Here is a 12,125-nt window from a genome sequence, read left to right as displayed (position 1 = left end):
CCGGAGGGCAGGGGGCAGCACCGCCATGGGATACCGGGACACCGGGATCACCCGGCACGGCCCGGGGCACCGGGCAGCACCGCCATGGGATACCGGGACACCGGGATCACCCGGCACGGCCCGGGGCACCGGGCAGCACCGCCATGGGATACCGGGACACCGGGATCACCCGGCACGGCCCGGGGCACCGGGCAGCACCGCCATGGGATACCGGGATCACCGGGCATGGCCCGGGGCACCGGGATTACCGGGCACGGCCCGGGGCACCGGGCAGCACCAGCATGGGATACCAGGGTCACCAGGAGAGCGGGCACGGCCCGAGCCTCTGGGCAGCACCGGCATGGAACACCGGGCAGCACCGGCATGGGGTACTGGTGACTGCCCTGCCTGCCCCTGCCCCGGTGCCACCTGCAGCAGCACAGAAGGGGAAACAGTGGCAGGAGAGGGGGAGTCTGGCCTGTCCCTGCTGCAGGCACAGCTCAGCCCGGGTGACATTCTCTTTGGAGGGTCTGGGAGTGGAGCAGGAGCCCAAACTCCCTGGCAGCGCAGCTGCGGTTCCACCTGTGTTTGAGACCTGCATCTGGGCACGGGGAAGCCCTGGGCTGCTCCACTTTCATTTGTTTTGCAACCCCTCCCTCCCTGGAAACCCCGCTGGGTTGAGGTCTTGTTTCATTTTCAGAGCCTTTTCCCTTAGGTCTCTTTGAGTTGCCCAGGATGAGGCGTGAAAAGGGAAGCGAATATAGATGGGGAAATGGAATTTGTCAGAGCCCTTCCCGTCAGCACCTCGGCCGCCCAAGCAGAGGGATTGCACCCACAAGCACTGCTGGAAATGCCCTTCCTGGAGCACAGCACATGACCAACATCTGCCTGCTTGGCTGGTTGGCCTGGGAAGGACAGGGAGCCCTTTAACAGCTCAACTTTTTATTGGGGGATTTTTTGAGGGGTTATTGTGAAGTTTGGAGCTTCAATGCATGTCTCATTTCAAAGCTGAGCTCAGTGGAAACCCAGGGAATGGCCAAATGCTGAGCCCATGTGAAAAATCTGGATTTTTCCGAGCTCACCAGAGCCCAGATTCCTGAAAATCTGGCCCTGAGAGGTGGCTGCGGCAGGAGGAGCCGGGAAGGCTGAGGCTTGCAGGGACTGCTGTGGCCTCTGCCAGCTCTGCCAGGCACAAAGCCCACTGCCAAGTCCAACCTCCCTGAACAGCCAGGGATCAGGCTGTGCCTCGCAGGATCGCCCTCCAAAGATCCACTGCTCCAGCAGCTGATTTCCCTCTACCTTCAGGCACTGCCTTTTAATTAAATGCATCATGCTGCCAACTTAATCATTCCCCATCCCAAGCCCTTGAAGGGTGTTGGGAAGTGCAGAGCAATCGTGCGTTTGGAGAGGGGGAAAAAATAAAATTCTTTTTATGGAGGTTCATTTCTTTAAGACTTGCTATGGCTCTGCTGGGGCTGGGCAGTAATTCGGGGGCAAAATGTCTACAGGGGCGTTTTCTCAGCCTGACAGCCGCAGTTCTTCACCCTCCATGTCCCCCCGGTTCCCCTTTTGCTGCCGCCGGGATTTTCGCTCGGTTGGGACTTTTTTTTTCTGGCCATTTGCTGGCGAAAGCTGAAATGTCAGACCTGGGGCCAGTTCCCTTCGCTGATGCCCTTCCAGGCGTGTGGAGGCGGAGGTGAGGGAAGGGGCCAACTTTGGTGGGCGGGGGGATGTCTCATTTGTGATGTGAGTGGCATCTCCCTGTGCCCGGGTATCCGTATCTCTGGAACGCGCATGTCCCCGGGCACCACGTTGTTTTCCAGCCCTGGCAGAGCCAAAGCTACAAATAACTGTTTCCCAGCAAAGCAAGGAATTGCGTGAAGGGCCACGCAGACGGGAAGCAGCACCCGTGGGCGCCCTCGGCGCCGCAGCTCCCGGGATGGGGATGCTCCAGCCGGTACCGACATTCCTCAGTTGCCCGTTCCCGGTGTCCGCGCCGGGCTCGGGCAGGCGCTGCTGCTCCGTGGCTTCGCTGGAAGCCGCCGCGATCTGGGCTCGGTGCCCCCTTTTAAAGCAAGCCCTGACCTAGATTTCCCTGCCCGTGCACAGCCACTGGGCTCTGCTCCCCCGCCGCTCCTCCTTGCGGCTGGAAGGGGCCCAGTGGAGCTTTCGGATCCGCTCTGGGCTCCTGCTCCATACGCCAGCGGCATCCGCCCCGGCGGGAGCGGGGAGCGAGCCTGCGCCGGCTGATAGAGCCCTATCGCCCTTTTCCCGGCCCTCCGCGATTCCCGTGCAGGAGGGGCGGGCGGTGGGGATATCTCTGCTCTGCAGATGGGTGCCCAGATGCAGCGCTGATGGCCCACGGCCAGCCTGTTCCCCCTAGGACAGTGCCCCCCGTTCCCATTGGACCCCTAGCATGTCCCACCCCTCGGCCCTGGCCTGGGCTGCCACGGGGGATGCAGCATCACCCGGGGGTGCAATGGGAAGAGAGCACAGCTAGATGGCCTTCATCAGAGTGTGTGTGCAGCAGGACCCTGTCTGTCCATCTATCTGTCCATTCATGCATCTATCTTTCTGTCCTGTCCATCCATCCATCCACCCATTTGTCCATCCCTCCTTCCTTCCATCCGTCCATCCAAATCTCCCCATCAGAGTCCACCCCCACTGGTGGTTGTATCCCCAACCGTCCCTTGGGGAACTGCCACTGCTGCACTGCTGCACCAGCAGCTGCACGGGATAGCATTTACCTGGGCACTGGCAGAGCACACACTGGAGAGCACAAAGCAGCATTAAAAAACAGTGTGTGCACCAGCTCCCACCCACTCCTGCATCCTGGGAAACAAAAGCAGGAGTTACAAGCTGGGAGCAGGGGATCCCCTGCTGCCCAAGCCCCCCTTGTGTGCCCCCAAAAAGCCCTTTTATACTTCAGGTGAGACAAATCCTCTTTCCCAGTCCCACAGGTGGGAGTGGGAGGTTCCTCTTTCCCTGTCCACCACTGGCTCCTGCATGCTGTGGGGCATCACCCCCTGCCCCCCGCTGCTGCCTTCCGCTTTTCTCCAGACCCAAAATAGCCCCCAGATGCCGGTGGGGGGACGCCGGTGGTGACACTTCCTCTTTCTGAGACGCCACTGTGGCTGCTGGGGAAGGTACAGGGACTCCCGAGCGGGGATGAGCTGAGGGGACGTGGGCGCAGCTGCCGGGGCTGACACCAGGTGTGGGTCCAGAGCATCCTCTGCAGATGCCTGGCTCATTGCCAAGACCACCCCAACATCCCCCAACCCACCTTGCCTTCCTCACGCCGGTGTGGGGGGCTTGGTGCAGACACTCGGGCCACACGGCTGCATCCCATGGAGCAGCCTGGGCTGAGCTGGAGTCACAGCATCCCCTGGGGTTCCCCATACCCACCTTCCTACCCTGAACAGAAAACTCCACACACCCATGGGCTGCCCAAGGGGTTCCCGCCGAGGTCCCTCTCTTTCCTGGAAAGTATTGGTGATTCCCCAGCCAAAGGCTGGGCTTCCCTGCTGGAGTCCCCCTGCTCCCACCCCAAAATGCCTTCAGGAGCCATGAGACCAATTCCAGCAGGAGCAAGTCAGACTCTTCTCCTTGAGGCCAGTTCTGGAGCCTCTCATCACACCCCTCTGCCTGGAAATGGGTCCCTAAATTTCTGCTTCATTATCCTGGCTCATTTGGCTGCTCTCAGCTCCAAAGCAGCTCCTGGGGACACCCAGGTTTCTCTCCAGTCCCCACCTCGTCACCTCTTGTTTCCACCCTCGTCACGGGGAATTCCCCCAGCAGCAGCTGGGGTGAGGTTGCTCATCTCTGCAGTTGCAGCAGAGCCCAGGGAGCCACCAGTGCTGTGGGGAAGGAGGGATTGTCCCACTCCAGCACCCTGTGGCCCATGAACCCCATCCCTGTGGCCAAGAACTCTCCAGGGGGATGCAGGGGCATGTGGGGATGTGGGGTGGAGCTGCTTGTCCCAGGGCTTTCCACTCACTCCCCGGAATGATGTGCACACCCAGGAGCCTGCACTCCCATGGGGACACGTGCACTCATGGGGTCAAGGGACATGGGCAGCTGAAAGACCCAGTGGGTGACAGAGCCACGTCCCAAAACCGGGACCTTGAGCCCTACAGCCTGTCTGGGACACTCTGGGATGCTTCCTGGGGACATGGGGTGCAACATCCACACTACTACCGCTGCGGCTGTGACCGGCTCTGGGCGTCAGCTGGCATTCCTGGGAGCCGGGGGAAGGATCCGTCCCTCCAGCCCTCCCTCGCACTCCGGAAACGGGCTGGGCAAAACCCCTCCTCCTCCTTCTGCCTGATTCCCGCTGCCCTGCCCAAGGCTGCTCGGGGACCTGCTTCCCACCCCTCTAACCCTGCCCTGGGATCCATCCAGCACCATCTGCCGCTTGGAAGAGCCCTGTTCCCTAAGCTGCTCTAATCCCCGAATCCTATCTGCGCCCCGCAGTCGGTGTGAGCTGCCGGCAACGAGCATCTCCCCGGCATCCGCAGCCCCCGCTCCCGCAGCCCACGGCCACGCTCCCTGCGGCTCTCCTGGCTTTTCCCTGCCCATGATCCTGGGGCTGGTTGGGCGTTGGGTAGGATCCGGCCCAGCCCAGTCCCTGCGCTGCGAGAAAATGGGAAATGCTGAGAGAAACGAGAAGAAAAGCAGTATGTGATGTCCGACACTGCTGCCTCCTGCCCTTCCCTGCCCTGGGAGCGGGGCGAGCTCTCAGCCAGGGCAGGAGGCTGGAGCGCAGGATGCAGCCTGGGATCGGGAGGCAGCAGAGGGGAGAGATCCCCGGGGATCGGGAGCTGGGGGTCAGCTGGCAGGAGAAGAAAGGGAGCGAGGGGCCAGGGAGAGGTGGGAGGGGAGATGTGGGGGGTGAGCCCGGGAGTGAAAGAGCCGAACGCGGGAGCAGAGAGACCCGGCGGCTCAGGAAGCCGGGACCGGAGGAGTGGGGGGTCGGGGGGAGTCTCCCCCCGCTCACCCCGCCGAGGAAGCGCAGGGGAGAGCTTCCCGGAGGATGCAGGGCATGGGGGGAGAGGAAGCGCCGGAGACAGCTGCACAACATCTGGCAGCGGCGCGGCCCCCCGGGACCCCGAGGCAGCAGAGCACGGGGGGGCCGAGCCAGCGCGACGCTTCCTGCCACCCCCCCGCTGCCAGATGTGCACCCCGCTCCCCCCGGCCCTGCACCCCCTCCCTTCCTCCCCTCCGGGACGTGCCCAACACCTGCTTCCAGTTCAGTCCCAGTTCGCCGGCGCTCCCAGGACCCCGCGGTCCCCGTAACGCCCAGGGGACACACGGCCCCGTCACCTCTGGCATCCCCATCCTCTGATGGCCTTCCTGGCTCCCGCGGGTCGGGCTGGGGGGAACTATCAGTGTGTGTGTCCCCAAACGTCCCCCCTCCGTGGCACTGTGGTGCCCTTGCCCAGAGCCAGACCAGGTGCCCAGCAGCCCCAGCCCCGGCAGAGCAGGGCACAGGGTGTAGGACCACCTTATCCTAGCCAGCAATTCCCACCCAATCCCTCCTGCCCTCAGTCCCTCTGGATGCAGACTGCCCGGGGCAGGGAGCTGCCCATTGCCTGGCCCCGGCAAATAGCTGGGTAAGGTTGAACAGCAAGACAGGATTAGCCGCGGGCAGGGAAAATAGCCTCTCCCTTCAAAAATAGCTTCCTGGGATTAAAAATAGTCAGAGGTCCCAGAGCCCTGGCTGCAGGGGGACACAGGCACCAGCTGGGCCGAGCTGCCTGCTCCCCCACCAGGGGACAATTAGGGGCATTACGGGGAGCTTAGGGCTGCTCAGAGCCATCTGGCCACAGACAGAGCCCCTCGGCACCGTCCCTGTGGCAGGGTCAGGCCCCCCCAGGTGATCCCAGCAAGTCCCATGGTGAGAATGGCCCCCAAATCGTGGTTATCCCCTTCCCAGGACAAGCTGTGTGACGCAGATGACATGCTGGAGGGAAGGGATGGCACCCAGAGGGAGGGTGGCCTGTGTGAACCTCATGAAGTTCAACAAGGACAAGTGCAAGGTGCTGCCCTGGGTCAGGGCAATCCCAAGCACAAATACAGGCTGAGGAAACAATGGATCAAGGGCAGCCCTGGGGAGAAGGACTTAGGGGTGTCAGTGGGTGAGAAGCTGGACATGCCCCAGCTGTGGGCACTGGCAGCCCAGAAACCAACCATGTCCTGGGCTACATCCCCAGCACCGTGGGCAGGAGAGGAGAGGATTCTGCCCCCCTGCTCCACTCTGATCAGACCCCACCTGCAGTGCTGCCTCCAGCTCTGGGGCTCCAAACATCAGAAGTACACGGAACTCCTGGAGTGAGTCCAGAGGAGGTCACAGAGATGCTCCAAGGAGTGGAACCCCTCTGCTATGGAGAGAGGCTGAGAGAGTTGAGGCTGTTCAGCTTGGGGAAGACCTTAGAGCACCTTCCAGTACCTCAAGGGGCTCTAAGAGAGCTGGAGAGGGACTTTGGACAAGGGCCTGGAGTGACAGGACAAGGGGGAATGTCTTCACACTGCCAGAGGACAGTGTTAGATTGGATATTAAGAAGAAATTATTCCCTGTGAGGGTGGTGAGGCCCTGGCATAGGTTGCCCAGAGAACCTATGGCTGCCTGGAAGTGTTCAAGGTCAGGCTGGATGAGGCTTGGAGCAACCTGGTCTAGTGGAAGGTGTCCCTGCCCACGGCAGGGGGTTGGAACAAGATGAGCTTTAAGGTCCCTTCCAAGCCAAGGCATTCTGTGATTCTGTGAAGTCCCTAGGCATGTTTTGGGCAGTCCCATGGCACAGAGCAGGGTTTTCCCTGTGGGCTGGATGTGGGCAGGTAAAGGTGAAGTCCAGTTTAGAGTTCTGTGGGTGTCCCACGGCATGGGGACTGCCCCACTGCCCCAGATCCCTGGCACTGGAAACCCTGAGCCTGAGGTGATGCTGGGACATGGCCAGGCCCTCCAGATCCCAGCCAGCCCTGGGGGTTTCTACTCCGTGTCACAGGAAAGTGGCATCAAAGGTGTTCAGCAGCACCTGAGCTGGGAATGTGGTGCTCAGGTTTTCCCTGAAAGCTCTGGCTCAGGCTGAGCCCTGGGTGCTGGCAGCTATGGCCGTGCCACAGTGCTGGCAGGGAGGCAGCCGCCGGCATCACCACCACGTTGGGGACAGGAGGCAAAGGTTTCTCGGTGAAGAGGGACAAGGACCAAAAGCCAGCGGCGAGCACCGTGTCCCCACACAGCCAGTCCTGTGGGGAGGAGTGGAGGCTGGCTTGACATTTTCACCTCCGCCTCCTGTTTTCTGCTCTCCTCCCACCCAGTGCTTGGAAACGGCTCCTCTTTCTCTCCCTGCTTTTCTTCCCGCATTTCCGCTGGCTGTGGTCTTTGCACATCTCCCGGTGGGAGAAGGAGAGCGGAGAATTCCTCCCACTCCAGTGGGAGGATGGGGGGTGCAGGGGCTGGTGAGAGTCCCGCAGGTGGAGAGATTTTAGCAGAAGCTGTGCAAGGAATAAATCCTCAGCTCCTGGAGTCCCAGGAGAGGGCGAGTCACCTGGATCATGTCGCTGCAGCCAGAAAGATGTGTGTGGAGTGACAGTGGGGACAGCTGGCAGGGAATGGCAGTGTCCCAGTCTGTAGCGGGGACAGCTGCCCTCGGGGCACAGCAGGGTGGGGGGACCTCTCCGTGCCCCCCGTTATCATCAGTTCTATCCGTTCCACAGCCCCCCTCTGCCCCCGCCAGCATTATCCAGCTGATCCCGCTCGCAGCCTCCCTAAGGCACTTACAGGGGTTAAAAACAGCAACTGTCCCAGCCCTGACCCCAGGGGACCCTCTGAGTCCCCAGCTCCCGCGGGGTGCTGGCACTGACCTGAAGCAGGGTGGGCACTGTGGCCATCCCCCCGCGTGGGTGTGTGTCCCACTGCATTCCAGTTGCTCCTGGTCACCCCATCCCTCTCAGATGGGACAGGGGAAGTACATGTGGGGTAACTCCCCCCATCACCCTCTCCCTCCCTTCATGGGTGATGGGTGATATTTATGGGTGCTGGGCTGGGGGGGGCATGGTGGGGGCTGCTCTCTGCTTCAAAGGGGGGAAAGGGGTCCCACAGCACCCAGCCAGTGCCCCCTTCCCAGCGCCCTCCTCTCTGCCTTCCCCAAAATCCAGCCTGAAGGCATGGAGATGAAAGCGGGGTCATGCTGCCCTGCCTGCCCACATCCTTCCCGCACATTCCTCTCCCTCCTTCATCTCTCCGGGGGTGCCCGTCCGCGCTCAGCGCCACGGCAGCCCAGGCTGGAGGAGACCTTGGCGTTTTCCCCTCTGTTAAAAATAGCCTGAGATTTATTTTCTGGCAGCATGGAAAGCCCCCGGGGCGGCCGAGAGGAAGCAGCCGGGCTGGGGCGGGCTGGGGCAGGCTGGGGCGGCGGGGGGAGAGCGCGGAGGGCAGGAAATAACCCCCGGCAGCGGCTGCCCTGGACGGGGAGAAGGCTCAGATGCGAACAGTGTGTGGTTCTTGTGGAAACTCCCAGGACAGCAGCCACAGCTCCGGCCAACTGCCTCTGCCTGCTCCCCATGGCCAAGGTCGGACAGGACTTGGAGCAACCTGGTCTAGTGGAAAGTGTCTCTGCCCATGGCAGGGATTTGGAATGAGGTGACTTTACTGTCAAACCCAAAGCATTCCATGATTATACAGCAGGGCTACAGCCTCCCCCAGACTGCCCACAGCACCCTGACCCCTCTGCCCAAGCCCCTGGGTTTGCCCTGACCCCAGCCCCATGTCTCCACACCCTCCACAGTACCATCCTCCCCACCTGCATTACACAGGGGGAGGTGGGATGCTGTGGGATCCCCCAGGATGCCATGGGAGCCCTAGGATGCTGTGAGATCCCTGGGATTCTGTAAGAGTGCCTGGGATGCTGCAGGAGCCCTGGAATGCTGCAATGCCCAGGATGCTGTCCTCCTGCCTAAAGCAGGATGGGGGGACAGGACTGACCCCACTCCTGACTGGCACTCCCCATGCTGCTGAAGGATCCTGCCCATTCCCTGCCCACACACACCACCCTGGAGCACAGACCCACCAGTTCCCCCAGTTTCCCTCAATTCCTCCTCCCCCAGGATGCCTCCTCTGTGCTGCTGCCCGTCGTGACCTCCCTCTGCTACCCAGGGACCGGTTCCCGTTTCCTGGGGACCTTTTGGTTCTTGTCCCCCTTCCCCAGCCCATTCGTTATCAGCCTCACTATCATTTCCTCCCTGTCCACCCACCTGCTTATTTTAGCTGCTTCTTCCTTCCTCTCAGCTGCTTTCGGAGCAGAGTCCGGCCCCGCTGCCCCCTGGCAGCCCCCACCCCAGCCACGCCACCCCCTGCCCACTCACATCCCCAGTGTCCCCTCAACACCCTGACCGGGGCCCGGCAGGCGATGCCGAGTGCCGGCTGCTGGGTGTGGGCAGCGTGGGGTGCCAGGACGTGCTGCCCATGGGCACAGTTCCCTGCCCACTGGTGGGGCATGGAGGCTCTAATTAAGGCAGGATCTGCTGTCGCTCCTCAGCTAATTGCAGCCTGTGCTGCCCTGCCAGGCTCCCTGGCTCGTTGGCCGCTCCCTCCCTGCGCTGCCTGCACTGCCTGGCCTCTGCCTGAACCCTGCCTGCGGGCTCTGCCTGTGCCTGGCCTGCCTCCCCCAGCTGGCAGTGCCTTCTGGAACGCTCCACCCTGCAAACCAGTTTGCAAGGAAGCATCTTCCACCAAGGAAAAACTGATGGGTCACATCCCCTTGCCCTGTCTTGCCCTGCCCGCATTCCTACACCCTGACTGGTGCATCACTGCATCCTGCCTGCATCCCCACATCATCCATCCCAGCACCCCGGGAAGCACCAAGGGCCTCTCCCTCAGACAACTCTCAGTTGTTAAATCGCATTCCCACTGCAAGACTGTGATGATCCATCACAGGAGGCTTTGAGGAGAAGGTTGGGAGAGCCATCAGCCAGTGCTGACCCTGCCAGGGACACCCCAGGACACCCCTAGCCCCTTTCCCTAGATCCTCTGCACCAACCTCACCCCAGGCCGAGCTTCCAGCAGCACTGTCCTCATTCCTGTTGTGTTCTGGAGTGTGGTGGCTGCCAGGGAGTGCTCCCAGCGTGGTGCTGCCAGCAGAGCCAGGAGATGTCGGCAACTCGTTATTTATTTAAAGCTCCATCTTTGCGGGGAGAGCCTGTCCTGCAGGAGGGATCCGGCTGCCAGGGACAGATCCACCTGCCAGGGTGGGATCTGGCTGCTGGGGAGGGATCCAGCTGCCAGGAGGGACATTGGCCACCAAACACCCTTGTGGGGGCTTTTCTCCCTGCATTTTCCCCTGCCTGGGGGAGGGTACAGCCCCCTTTGCAGCCACCTCTCCCCCTGTCTGGCACCGGCTGTCGAGTGGGATGGTCAGCGCAATTCCTGAAATCCCTGCTGTCATCCCGAGCTGGTGAGTGGGGTTTGGCCTCACCACTGCGGTGGCTCAGTCCCTCAGTGGTGACAGGGATGTGTGGCTCGGGCGCTGTTTCCAAGGTAACCCTGGATGAGCTCGGCCTCCGCATCCCTCCATGCCCCCGCATCCCTCTGTGCCCCTGCATCCCTCCATGCCCCCGCACCAAGGAGCCTCCCAGTGCTGCAGGGCCTTGGTTCCTTCAGCCAGGCACCGGCACAGGGATGGGGACAGGGAGGGTACCGACCGCAGGGAGGAGGGATGGGCAAGTGAAGAGGTGCAGAACATCCCTCCCTTCCCCATTCCCAGCACAGCCGTCCCCTGGGCATGGGTGTGTTCAACCTATTCCAGACACAAGACCTCGAGGACCTCGGGGACCAGGTCAGGGTGTTCCCGTCCTCCCTCCTGGAGCACCTCCCAGGCAGAAAACCAGAAATAGGATCTGTGGTTCCCCACCCAACCCTGGGCATGAAGCCATGGCCGTGGGTGGGAGTGCGCCCCAAGTCCCGGGGGACACCCTGGATGAAGTCCCACCCGAGCACCCCCTGCCTGGGCAGGATGGGCCGAGCAGGCAGTGTGGTGGGTGCCAGGAGTCACTGGGAGTCCCATCCTGGGGAGAAGACAGATGGGGTGAGGGATCCAAGGGCGCTGTCCTAGCTGGGACATGCTGGGAGGAGACTGGCTAGGCTGGGAGCCAGCTGGGATAAATCCTGGGGGGTCAGGACCATCTCTCTAGTCCCCACTGTGCCCCGGGCCAGTACGGCAGCACTGAGCCATTCAGCACGGATGGGGATTGCAGCCCCCCACTCACCTCCCCAACCCCCTTGCTCGTAGCCCCCTGCCCACTCCATCCCTGGCCCACAGTCCATTCAGGATGAACACCCCCAATTTTCCATTCTCCCTGACTTGTGTTAAACAAATCTCTCAGGGTAGGCAGTCCAGGCTGGAGCAGCCTGGGATGGTCCAGTGGGAATGGCATGAAGGGGCTCAGAAGGGGTGGGATGCTTCAAAGGGAAGTGGAGATGCAGAGATGGTGCCAGACTCATTACCTCTGCATTGGGAGCCCCAGGGGGGCCATGGGGAGCATGGGAGACCGGCTCCCTGATCCTGGACCACTGGCTGCCGCAAGGAGGGGAAGCATCTCCGCTGCCAGGATGCTGCCAGCCCACCCTGGGCACCATTTCCACCACAGCCCTCCCTTCTCCATCTGCTCCTGCCGGCTCCTCAGGGCCCTCCTGCACAGGGCCACTGATAGCAGCGATTTCTTATTACAAATATGTTCCGGTCCATCGCCCCCCAGATCTGCATCCCTGGGACTTGTGTGATGAGGAATTCGATTCCTCGCCGTTAATGAGTTTATGCCAGCAAAGGGCTTTGAAGACGTAATGCTCTGTACAGGAGCTGAGCATCATTTTTATTATTGATTTCACTGCCAGCCCCTGAGATGCTGCCGGAGGACACGGACCTCTGGGTAAAACCTCTCTGGGGAGGCAGCAGGGAAGGATGAGCAGAGGAGAAATCCCTTCTGTGCGGACACACATCTCTGCAGTGCTTCCAGGTCTGTGCCCTTCCAAGAGCAAAACCTTTTGTATGCAGTAGGACAGCAAACCTCTCCTTGGGATGGAGAAGGGTTTGTATGGCAAACCCCCACATTGGAGCCAGGGGAAGCGGCCTGAGTTGTCCACTAACAAAATGTCA

Source organism: Pipra filicauda, unplaced genomic scaffold (genome assembly GCF_003945595.2).
Source record: "Pipra filicauda isolate LSUMZ 115617 unplaced genomic scaffold, ASM394559v2 scaffold291_size933811_pilon, whole genome shotgun sequence".
Lineage (NCBI taxonomy): Eukaryota > Metazoa > Chordata > Aves > Passeriformes > Pipridae > Pipra > Pipra filicauda.
The sequence above is the reverse complement of the archived record's forward strand: the minus strand, read 5'-3'. Positions refer to the sequence as shown.